General features: G+C 42.5%; 1 pseudogene; it reads left to right on the top strand.

Annotated features, from left to right (window-relative positions):
- LOC131822125 (elongation factor 1-alpha 1-like) overlaps nucleotides 1-10,218 on the top strand; it is a 34,453-nt pseudogene continuing 24,235 nt past the window's right edge.

Genomic DNA, 10,218 nt, shown 5'->3' with positions numbered 1-10,218 from the left:
ATGAACAGCCAGTTTGAAACTGCCAGCTGCCATGTGAGTGTACCATCTGAAAAGCCATTCCTCCAGCCCCAGCGAAGCCCTCAGGTAACTGCAATCCGGAGAGATCCAGAGCCAGAACCAGCTGGCTAAGTCACTCCTGAATTCCTGACCCACAGAAACTATGAGATAACAAATGTTTCTTGTTTTAAGCCACCAAGTGTTAGGGTAATTTGTTACACGGGAATGGGTAACTCATGCAAGTGGATCTAATCTCCATTTTTAGACACAGTTTTAGTAACTTGGCCAAGCTTCCTCAATCAGTAAGCGGTGGAACCAATATGCAGACCAGACAACAGATTCCAGAAACCTAATCCTTAACCACTAAGCTCTACGCTCTAAGTGTTAGAAACCATTTATGTAACGGTGCTATGTGCCAGGAACTTTCCTTACACTATCTCATTTACTCCCACAGCAGCTCTGCAGGAAAAACTTTTTCCTGCTTTTCAAAGACATCAAGGCAAAGTTACTAACTTCTTATGCGAATGGAGTGGTAAGGATGTGCGTGAAGGTAGGCGAGGGAGGCGGCTCTGCTGTCTACCTCAGTTTCGTCCTTCGCTTACCTGCCTACTTCAAACATGAGGTGACTTGAGAAGCACTTTAGTAATATCCTTCCCTCAAAAAGTTTTGAAAGTTTAAAATGACAGCAGGGCGCCTGGGTGGCTTAGTTGGTTAAGTTGGTTAAGTTCCTGCCTTCGGCTCAGGTCATGATCCCAGGGTTCTGAGATCGAGCCCCGCATCGGGCTCTTTGCTCAGCAGGGAGTCTATCTCTCCCTCTGCCCCACCCCTACTTGTGCTTGCACGCTCTCTCTCTCTCTCAAATAAATAGACAAAATCTTAAAAAATAAAATAAAATGACCGCAAATAATGCCCTTTCCTTGAATACATGCAGATAGACTAATATGTAATTTGCAGTATATAGTATTTATCTCAAGATTTTAATTAAAAAGGGAAAAATTAAAAACACACACAGCATTTAATTTGTAAAGAAAACAAATGAGTTCATAGAGTCTAAGTATTAAGAAGTAATAAAATGGCTGTGCCTTTCATTTCCTAGCTTTAATATCGGACCCAATTCAATGCAATTTTACAGCCTTTCTATAAGGTACCTTGGAATTCTGGGTTAGTTATGTAAAAACACACACAGTAGAAAACATATTGATCTTGCTTCTTCTCAAATCCATAAAACAATTCTCACTCTCTTAAAATGTTCTAGTACAATAATGAGTCATTGGCAAACATTGGTCTTCTCTGTCTAATTTTATTTGGTGTCTACATGACAGAAAGCAGAGGGTGGGTCAGAAGCAACAGCGGCTCTCCTGGGAAAGGTGGAATAATCTTCCAGCAGGCCTCAGTTACCCAGTTTTGTCACCTGTATTGATCAATGCACCACATTAATGGCTTTCCATTGAAAACAAACATTATGTCTTATTCATTTTTGTTTTGCCAATGCCTTAGGACAGAACCTGATGCTCAAAAAGCATTTGCTCATTGAAGGAATGAAATCAGTGAATGGATCAATGAGTTCCTACATCATTTTGTGTTGTGTTGATAGAGGAAAATTAAGGATTTAGACAGTTACCTAAAGAACAAAAGAAGGATGAACACAAAAGTGGTAGGTAAATGAAGGCTGTACCATTTGGAAGAGGCAGGTTGGAATAAAAAAGTGTAGACACTGTAGAGTGAGCCTGATCTACCTACACAATTGTCTCAAGTCAATTTCATTTCTCTAAAAGAAATTCTTGACCAACTTTACAGATATAAATCCAATATGGTTTCCAACATGCTTAAGGAAATGAAAAGGTACAATGAAAAGAAAATGAAAAATGATAGCTTTTTCACTATCAAGGGACACAATTATCCAGTTCAAAATGTATAAGTTTTTATTACATGCTCAAGCAAAGGCAAAGATACGATCTGAAGCACATTAAATAATATGCATCGCAGAGCACAATCTTTACAGACTTTGTTTCTCCAGCAACTTCTCTACTAAATTCTCATAGATTTCATTTTTAAGACAGTGACAAACGATCAGGTCCACCTGATTTTATATATTTGTCAAATACAAGATGTATTAAGAAAAGAAGAAAATTGCCCACATTTTTTTTTAAATTTTTTATTTGACAGAGAGAGATCACAAGTAGACAGAGAGACAGGCAGAGAGAGAGAGAGAGACAGGAGGGAAGCAGGCTCCCTGCTGAGCAGAGAGCCCGATGTGGGGCTCCATCCCAGGACCCTGGGATCATGACCTGAGCCGAAAGCAGAGGCTTTAACCCACTGAGCCATCCAGGTGCCCCCCCTTTTTTTAATTTGAAAATTGCCCACATTTTTAAACAGAACTCAAAATATGTGTGCTGACATAAGTCACTTTGTAATCCATTTTTTTAAAAAGGTGGATTTGTGGAGGAATAGAAGGATGGATGTATGGATAGATATGAGATGAAGCAAAGAAAGTAAAATGCTAATTGTAGAATCTGGGTGATGGGATGTTCACTGAGTAATTCTTTCAACTTTTATTTTGAGCGTTTTGATTAAAATGTCAGGGAAGGAGCACCTGCGTGGTTCAGTCGGTTAAACGTCCGACTCTTGGTTTTGGCATAGGTCATGATCTCAGGGTCCTGGCATCGAACCCCAAGGCGGGCTCCATGCTGGGCACAGAATCTTTTTGTCCCTCTTCAACTGCCCCACTCCCTTCTTGCTCTCTTTCTCTTTCTTGCACTCTAAAATAAATAAAATCTTTTTCATTTTTTTATTTTTTATTCTTAAAAAAAAAAAGATTTTATTTATTTACTTGAGAGAGCGAGCATCAGAGGGGAGAGGGTCAGAGGGAGAAGCAGACTCCCTGCTGAGCAGGGAGCCCGATGTGGGACTTGATCCGAGGACTCCAGGATCATGACCTGAGCTGAAGGCAGTCCCTTAACCAACTGAGCCACCCAGGCGCCCCTAAAATAAATAAAATCTTTTTTTTAAAATGTCAGGGAAAATACTACTTTGATGGAAATATGTATTTTGCTCTGATTTCTAGTTCAGTATTTCACTCAAAGTTAGGACCAAATCACTGCTAACCAGTCTTAGTATTCCAGCATAACTAGGACCAGTTACACACACACACACACACACACACACACACACACACACACACACACACACACACACACACACACACACACACACACACACACACACACACACACACACACACACACACACACACACACACACACACACACACACACACACACACACACACACACACACACACACACACACACACACACACACACACACACACACACACACACACACACACACACACACACACACACACACACACACACTAAATCATTAACTTCCATTGTGATGATAACCCCCAGATAGATACCTACATGTCTACATGTCTGTAGGATTCTCAGCTAAGTCCACCCATCACCTGCACTACGAAACCTTCCAAGAATTGACTTAAAGCTGCCCCAGGTGAGATAGATAGATAGATCTTCTCATTTATTTTATTTCTTATATTTAGGGCTATGCCTACCCGTGTGTTAGTGTCTTCTACAAACCAGACAGAAAGAAGAATTATATGGAAGAGTAAACCTAGCTGGATACACTCCAATCCTAGAAAGTTGCTCAACATATGCCTTCAGGGTACCAGAAAAACAATCTTCCGTGCATAAGTTATTTTAAAGAATGTTAGCTTCTGAGGGGTGCCAGGCTGGTTCAGTTGGTAGAGCATGTGACTCTTGATCTCTGGGTTGTGAGTTCAAGCCCCTTGTTTGAAGTAGATCTTACTTAAAAAAAAAAAAAAAAAAAAAAAAAAAGTTAGCTTCTGAGATGTTATAGCTACCAAGTCTAAAGGGGGTAGTTGGGAAAAAAAAGATCACGAGGACAAATAGAGGGGCACCTGCCTGGCTCCATTGGTAGAGCACGCAACTCTTGATCTCGGGCTTGTGGATGTGAGCCCCAGATTGGGTGCAGACATTACTCAAAAATAAAATCTCAAAAAAAGAGAAGACAAATAGAAAACAATCTTTAATGTGTGAAATTGAGGGTATGAAGGATAATAAATGATCCCTGTGGCAAACTGTATTTTCCAAAGATGATGGCTGCAACATTACCACTCATCCCACATGTTCTTCTTGCAACGTGACTTTGACACTCTTCCCTTAGAGAAGTCCGGGTGGAGGGCGGTCTTTGTCCCCTTCCCTTGAACCTTGGCTGGCTTGTAATTGTGGTGGAAATGACACTGTGTGATTTCTGAGGCCAGGTTTCAAAACACAATATAGGTTCTGCCTGGTTCTTTTGGGGAGTTGTTGTTGTTGTTTTTTAACTTTTTTTTTTTTTAAAGATTTTATTTATTTATTTAACAGAGAGACAGAGATCAAAAGTAGGCAGAGAGGCAGGCAGAGAGAGGGGGGGAAGCAGGCTCCCTCCTGAGCAGAGAGCCCGATGCGGGGCTCCATCCCAGGACCCTGAGATCACAACCTGAGCTGAAGACAGAGACTTTAACCTGAGCCACCCAGGCGCCCTGAAAGGAAGTCTTTTGGGGAGTTTATTGAGTTTATTATTTTTATCCAGCTACACTGTTGTGGGAAAGCCCAAGCCACCCTACGGAGATGGAGAGGAACTAATGCCCAGTTTCAGCTCACCCAGCTGATTCTGCCTGAACTAGGTGATAGCCAGTCCACACCATGCCCTACTCAAATTGAGACTGATAATCCAAACAAATCATTGGAAGCCACTGCCTCTGGGGGTAGCTCGTTATACAGCAGTAGGAGTCAAAGATTGCAACCACCTGACATCTATCAATAATCTAACTATTTCACTTAAACCGATTTTGCTAGTCTTTTACATATGGATTTTTTTTTTTTTTTTTTTTTTGGTGAAAATTGCTAGCAAATGGTCAGGTTGGCTTGAGTTCATCCATCCAACAAAGATTAATGAGAGCCTGTGATATAGAAAACACTGTACTTATCACAGTGGGGCTACATAAATGGAGCAGTCAATCATCATAAGCTATATTTTCCTTATTATTTCTCCTCCAAACTGCTAATAAGCACGGACTTAATCAAAAAGTAATTGTGAGAAAAGATAGAAAAGTCCATCACTTTCCTGATTTATAAGCAAGGCAATCAACTCCTGAAGACATCACATAGCTTAACCAGATAAAAACGAAACTCGTTTATTTTCTAACTAACCAGTTTCACGGGTGTGTGTAAAAGATAAAACTTCAAAACTTTGTGGAGAGGAGATTACAAGGTGTCTTGTCTGTTCACTGGCTTCCAAGCAGAAGCAAAAGAGTACCTAATGAAACGTATCAACTAAATGGTTGCAATATCTCACTCCCCTTTGGAAACGTTATCTATTATGAATGCATTTACACAAGGTAAGATCAAGGAATTAATTGCATTCGTGTTAGGGGCCCCAACTTCCCTTTCCTGCTCCTTTTTCCAAGCTCCACATCATCCCAGATTTAGTACCCCTGTGTATTCTCCTATCTCCCTTTCAAAAGTAGCTCTGGGAAAAACACCTAATGATTTTTTTTCTTTTTTAAGATTTATTTATTTATTTGAGAGAGAGAGTGAATGAGAGACAACATAAGCCAGGAGAGAAGCAGAGGGAAAGCGAGCCCGATTCGGGACTCAATCCCCAGACTCTGGGATCACAACCCCAGCCAAAGACAGACAATCAACCAACTGAGCCACCCAGGAACCCCAGCAAAGGGTTTGTTTTTTTTTTTTTTTTTAAAGACATGGGTAGGGGCACCTGGATGGCTCAGTGGGTTAAAGCCTCTGCTTTCAGCTTGGGTCATGATCCCAGGATCCTGAGATTGAGCCCCACTTCGGGGTCTCTGCTCAGTTCTCTGCCCAGTTCTTTGCTCAGTGGGGAGCCTGCCCCCCCACCCCCCACTTGCCTCTCTGACTATGTGACGTCTGTCAAATATATAAATAAAATCTTAAAAAAAAAAAAAAAGACATGGGCAAACTATGATGTAATGTTTGGTGAAAAAAAGCAAAATTTATGTGATGGTAATAATGGCCATTTGGGGGGCGATTGCCACGTATGGGCATTTTACATACATTACGTCATTTCACAACATTTTATTTTATTTTATTTTTTCATTTCACAACATTTTAAAAAAGATTTTATTTATTTGACACAGAGAAAGAGAGCATGAGCACAACAGGGAGAGCAGCAGACAGAGGTAGAGGGAAAAGCAGGCTCCCCACTGAGCAGGAAGCTGGATGCTGATCTCAATCCCAGGACCAGGTCATCATGACTGGAGCCCAAGGCAGATGCTTAATGACTGAGCCACCCAGGCGTCCCTCATTTAGCAACATAATAATTCTTACAGAAACCCTGTGGGACAGGTGTTATCTTCACATCACAGGTGAGAAAGTGAAGCCTTTAAGAAAGTTTAAGTTTCATGAACATATGAGTTCACAAAGGAAAGTCTTTATTTTTCTTTTCCCCCCTCATCTTCTCAGGGCTACATAATAGTCATTTTCTGAAGGAATGAAAGCTTCCTCACTAACAAGAAGCAGAGACAGAATTCAAAACAAGAGTTCATGTGCTTAAACACAACACACAGCTGCCTCTCAGAAGCGCAGCATGAACTCAACTATGGGGAATAAAATATTTGTTTATATAAAGATTAGAGGGGTGCTTGTGAGGCTCAGTTGTTAGATGTCTGCCTTCAGCTGGGGTCGTGATCCCACGGTCCTGGGATGGAGCCCTGCGTCAGGTTCCTTGCTATGTGGGAAGCCTGCTTCTCCCTCTCCTACTCCCCTTGCCTATGTTCCCTCTCTCACTGTCTCTCTCTCTCTCTCTGTCAAATAAATAAATAAAATCTTAAAAAAAAAAAAAAGGATTGGCAGAGCATCCCACACCCTATAAAGTGCGCGATCACAACTCCCCACTGTCCCCCAGGTTCCCAGATCTGCCCCAGCCCCATTTATCAGCCTGCCCCTGACCACTTACTGTTGTTGCACACCTCTGTTCCTGACACAGAAGCTTCCATCTGCACCTTGATATTAGGAAAGTGACCATTTCCACTGCCCTGCAGGTGGGGAGGAGAGAAGAGGGGGATCTATAGGGAGATTAATCCCTGGTATTCCAAGTCGGAATCTTCAACACATTTTTCCACAGACACACTGCTGTCATAAACCAGTATTTGGGTTCTATGATACTACTGTGCTTCTGGAACATTGATTAAATGTGCTTTTCCAACCTGACCTGGGCCCTTAATCAACCTCTACAATTCTGTCTCTTGAGAGAAAATGCCATTGATTTAAAAATAAAATTTGGGGATGCCTGAGTGGCTCAGTCCATAAAGCATGCAACTCTGGATCTCAGGGTTGTGAGTTCAAACCCCAAGCTGGGGCACAGAGCTTACTTAAAAAAACACACAGTTAGGGGCGCCTGGATGGCTCAGTGGGTTAAGAGTCTGCCTTCAGCTCAGGTCATGATCTCAGGGTCCTGGGATTGATCCCCTCATCAGGCTCCCTGCCCAGGGGCAGAGTCTGCTTCTCCCTCTGCCTGCTGCTCCCCCTTGCTTGTGCTCACTGACAAATAAATAAATAAATAAAATCTTCAAAGAATAAAAAATAAATAAATAAAGTTGGGAGAATACCTCTTTGTGAGTTGAAGCCTCTCCTTCTCCTCCTCTTTCTCACACACACACATTTATGCATATTAAGCATTAATCAAAGGTTATAACCCTTGCAAGTTTCTAAAAATATGAATTTCAGATAATACAAATTAAATTCTTTCATCCATTCATTAAGTTGCTGTAAATTCCTACAGACTGGGAGAATGTACAATGAAGGAAAGCTGTGTGCCACCCTTGTGGCACCGTGCTCATGGGACACCCTGGTGCCCCCAGCCTGCTCTGAGCTCTGCAGCTCACCAGCCGGACAAGTAAATTCACTTCTTTAAGTCTGGCTTTCCTCATTTTTTTTTTTTTTTAAGATTTGTTCATTTATTTGACAGAGAGGGAGTATGAGCTGGGGGAGAGGCAGACGGACAGAAATCCTCAAGCAGACTCCCCACTGAGCCCAGAGCCTGAGGCGGGGCTCGATCTCATGACCCTGAGATCATGACCTGAGCTGAAACCAAGAGTCAGATGCTTAACCGCCTGAGCCACCCCAAGTGTCCCTAAATCTTGCTTTCCTCATAATTTCACCTTCCTCAGATTAGTTACAGTTCCGAAAATATCAGGTTATGGGGCACCTGCCTGGCCCCGTTGATGGAGCACGCGACTCTTGATCTCAGGGTCATGAGTTCCAGTCCCACGGTGGGTGCAGTGATAACTGAAAAGTAAATAAACCTAAAAAGAAAAGTGTCAGGCTTTATTACCATAATGCGACTGCCAGTGAAATGACAGCAAGCAGGCCTATATTAACTCAGCAACTGAAAAAGATTTCTTTGCCTCTATTTCAGATTAAATATGTCAAATTGAGGAAAAGAATTAGTCATAGTTAAACAATTTGAGGGAACAGTGGTGCAAAACTGACACCATTTGGGAAATCCTGTCTCTATTTAATGTTTAATTTCTTTTTTTTCTTCTTTTTTTCCCTTTGTCTGCTGAAAGTATCCAGTTGTAGTGGTGTCTCTTACTCAAATACCTAAGTCATAAAAACGTGCAAATCATAGGCAAAAACCCTGACCTCACACCTTCTTTCCAGTTTTGTGCACCTTGCTTTTTTTTTTTTTAAAGATTTTATTTATTAAATAAAAGAGAGAGCGATCACAAGTAGGCAGAGAGGCAGGCAGAGAGTGGGGCGGGAAGCAGACCAGAGCCGAAGGCAGAGGCTTAACCCACTGAGCCACCCAGGCGCCCCACCTTGTTTCTTTTTTAACCCCAGAAAAGTTAACACCCCGTACAATCCGGTCTACACACTGAGTGACGACGTTCAAAGCAGCACAGCCCAGCCTCCAAACGTAACTAGACTTCACTAGAGTCCCTAGAACATGACAAATCAGGCCCACAATACTTATAATACTTATAATCTAGTTTTCTAGATTATATAGACCCTCACAATACTTATAATCTAGTTTTCTTCTCCCCATCATTTGCGACATCTCTCCCATCATGCAAGTGCCATGGATTCTTTCTTTCATTTTTTAAAAAAGATTTTATTTATTTATTTGAGAGAGAGCAAAAGAGAGAAAGAGATAGCGAGAGAGAGCATGAGTGAGGGCATAGGGAGAAGCAGGCTCCCTGCTGAGCTGGGCGCCTGATGCCGGGCTCCAACCCAGGACCCAAGATCACAGCCTGAGCTGAAGGCTGACACTTAACTGAGCCAGGCAGACACTCCCCATGGATTATTTCAATCCCGCATTCTCCGCTTCATTTTTTTTTTTTTTTTTAAATAAGCTCTATGGCCAATGTATGCCCAATGCTTGAATTCATGACCCCGAGATCGAGAGTCATATGCTCTGCTGACTGAGCCAGCCAGGTGACCAAAACCTGGCTCTTTTGGCCACAGCCAGCTGGTGCCTATGACTGGGCCCCAGTGTACTTCATGTCTCCTCACTCGTGCCTCTTCTCGTCACAGAAATGCTCACACCATTTCCCATGAGACTCAGTCGTCAGTGCGTGGAGTTACAACACTGTGTCCCTTCAAGAGAGGTACGGCCTCTCCCACTGTACTTCCTAGCGGGGTCACCAAACAATACCATAAACTGAGAGGCTTGAACCACAGAAATGTATCATCGGACAGCTCTAGAGTCTAGAAGTCTGAGATCCTTCTCATCTCAGATTTGTTCTTTCTGAGAGCTGTGAGGGAGAATCTGTTCCCTCCCTCTTCCCTAGCTCCTGGTGGGTTGCTGGCCAGTCTTTGGCTTTCCTTAGTTTGCAGATGCCTCATTCCATTCTTTCCTCACACGGCGCTTTCCCTGTGTGAGTGTCTGTGTCCAAATTTCCCTTTTTATAAGGACACTAGTCATATTGGATTTGGGGCCCATCATACTCCACAATGATCTCATCTTAATAATTCTGTCTGCAATGACCCTATTTCCAAATAAGGTCACATTCTGAGATTATGGGGGGAGGTAAGATTTCAACATACGAAAGTGGGGTGCGGTGGATACAGTTCACTGACAGCTTAGCCGGACTGAGGTGGAAGGTAAAGTGTGGGGCCTTGGGAGGCTGGGGGCAAGGGGGGCAAACAGGTTTAGAGA

Source organism: Mustela lutreola, chromosome X, assembly GCF_030435805.1.
Source record: "Mustela lutreola isolate mMusLut2 chromosome X, mMusLut2.pri, whole genome shotgun sequence".
Classification (NCBI taxonomy): Eukaryota; Metazoa; Chordata; class Mammalia; order Carnivora; family Mustelidae; genus Mustela; species Mustela lutreola.
This window is presented reverse-complemented; position numbering and strand designations above follow the sequence as displayed.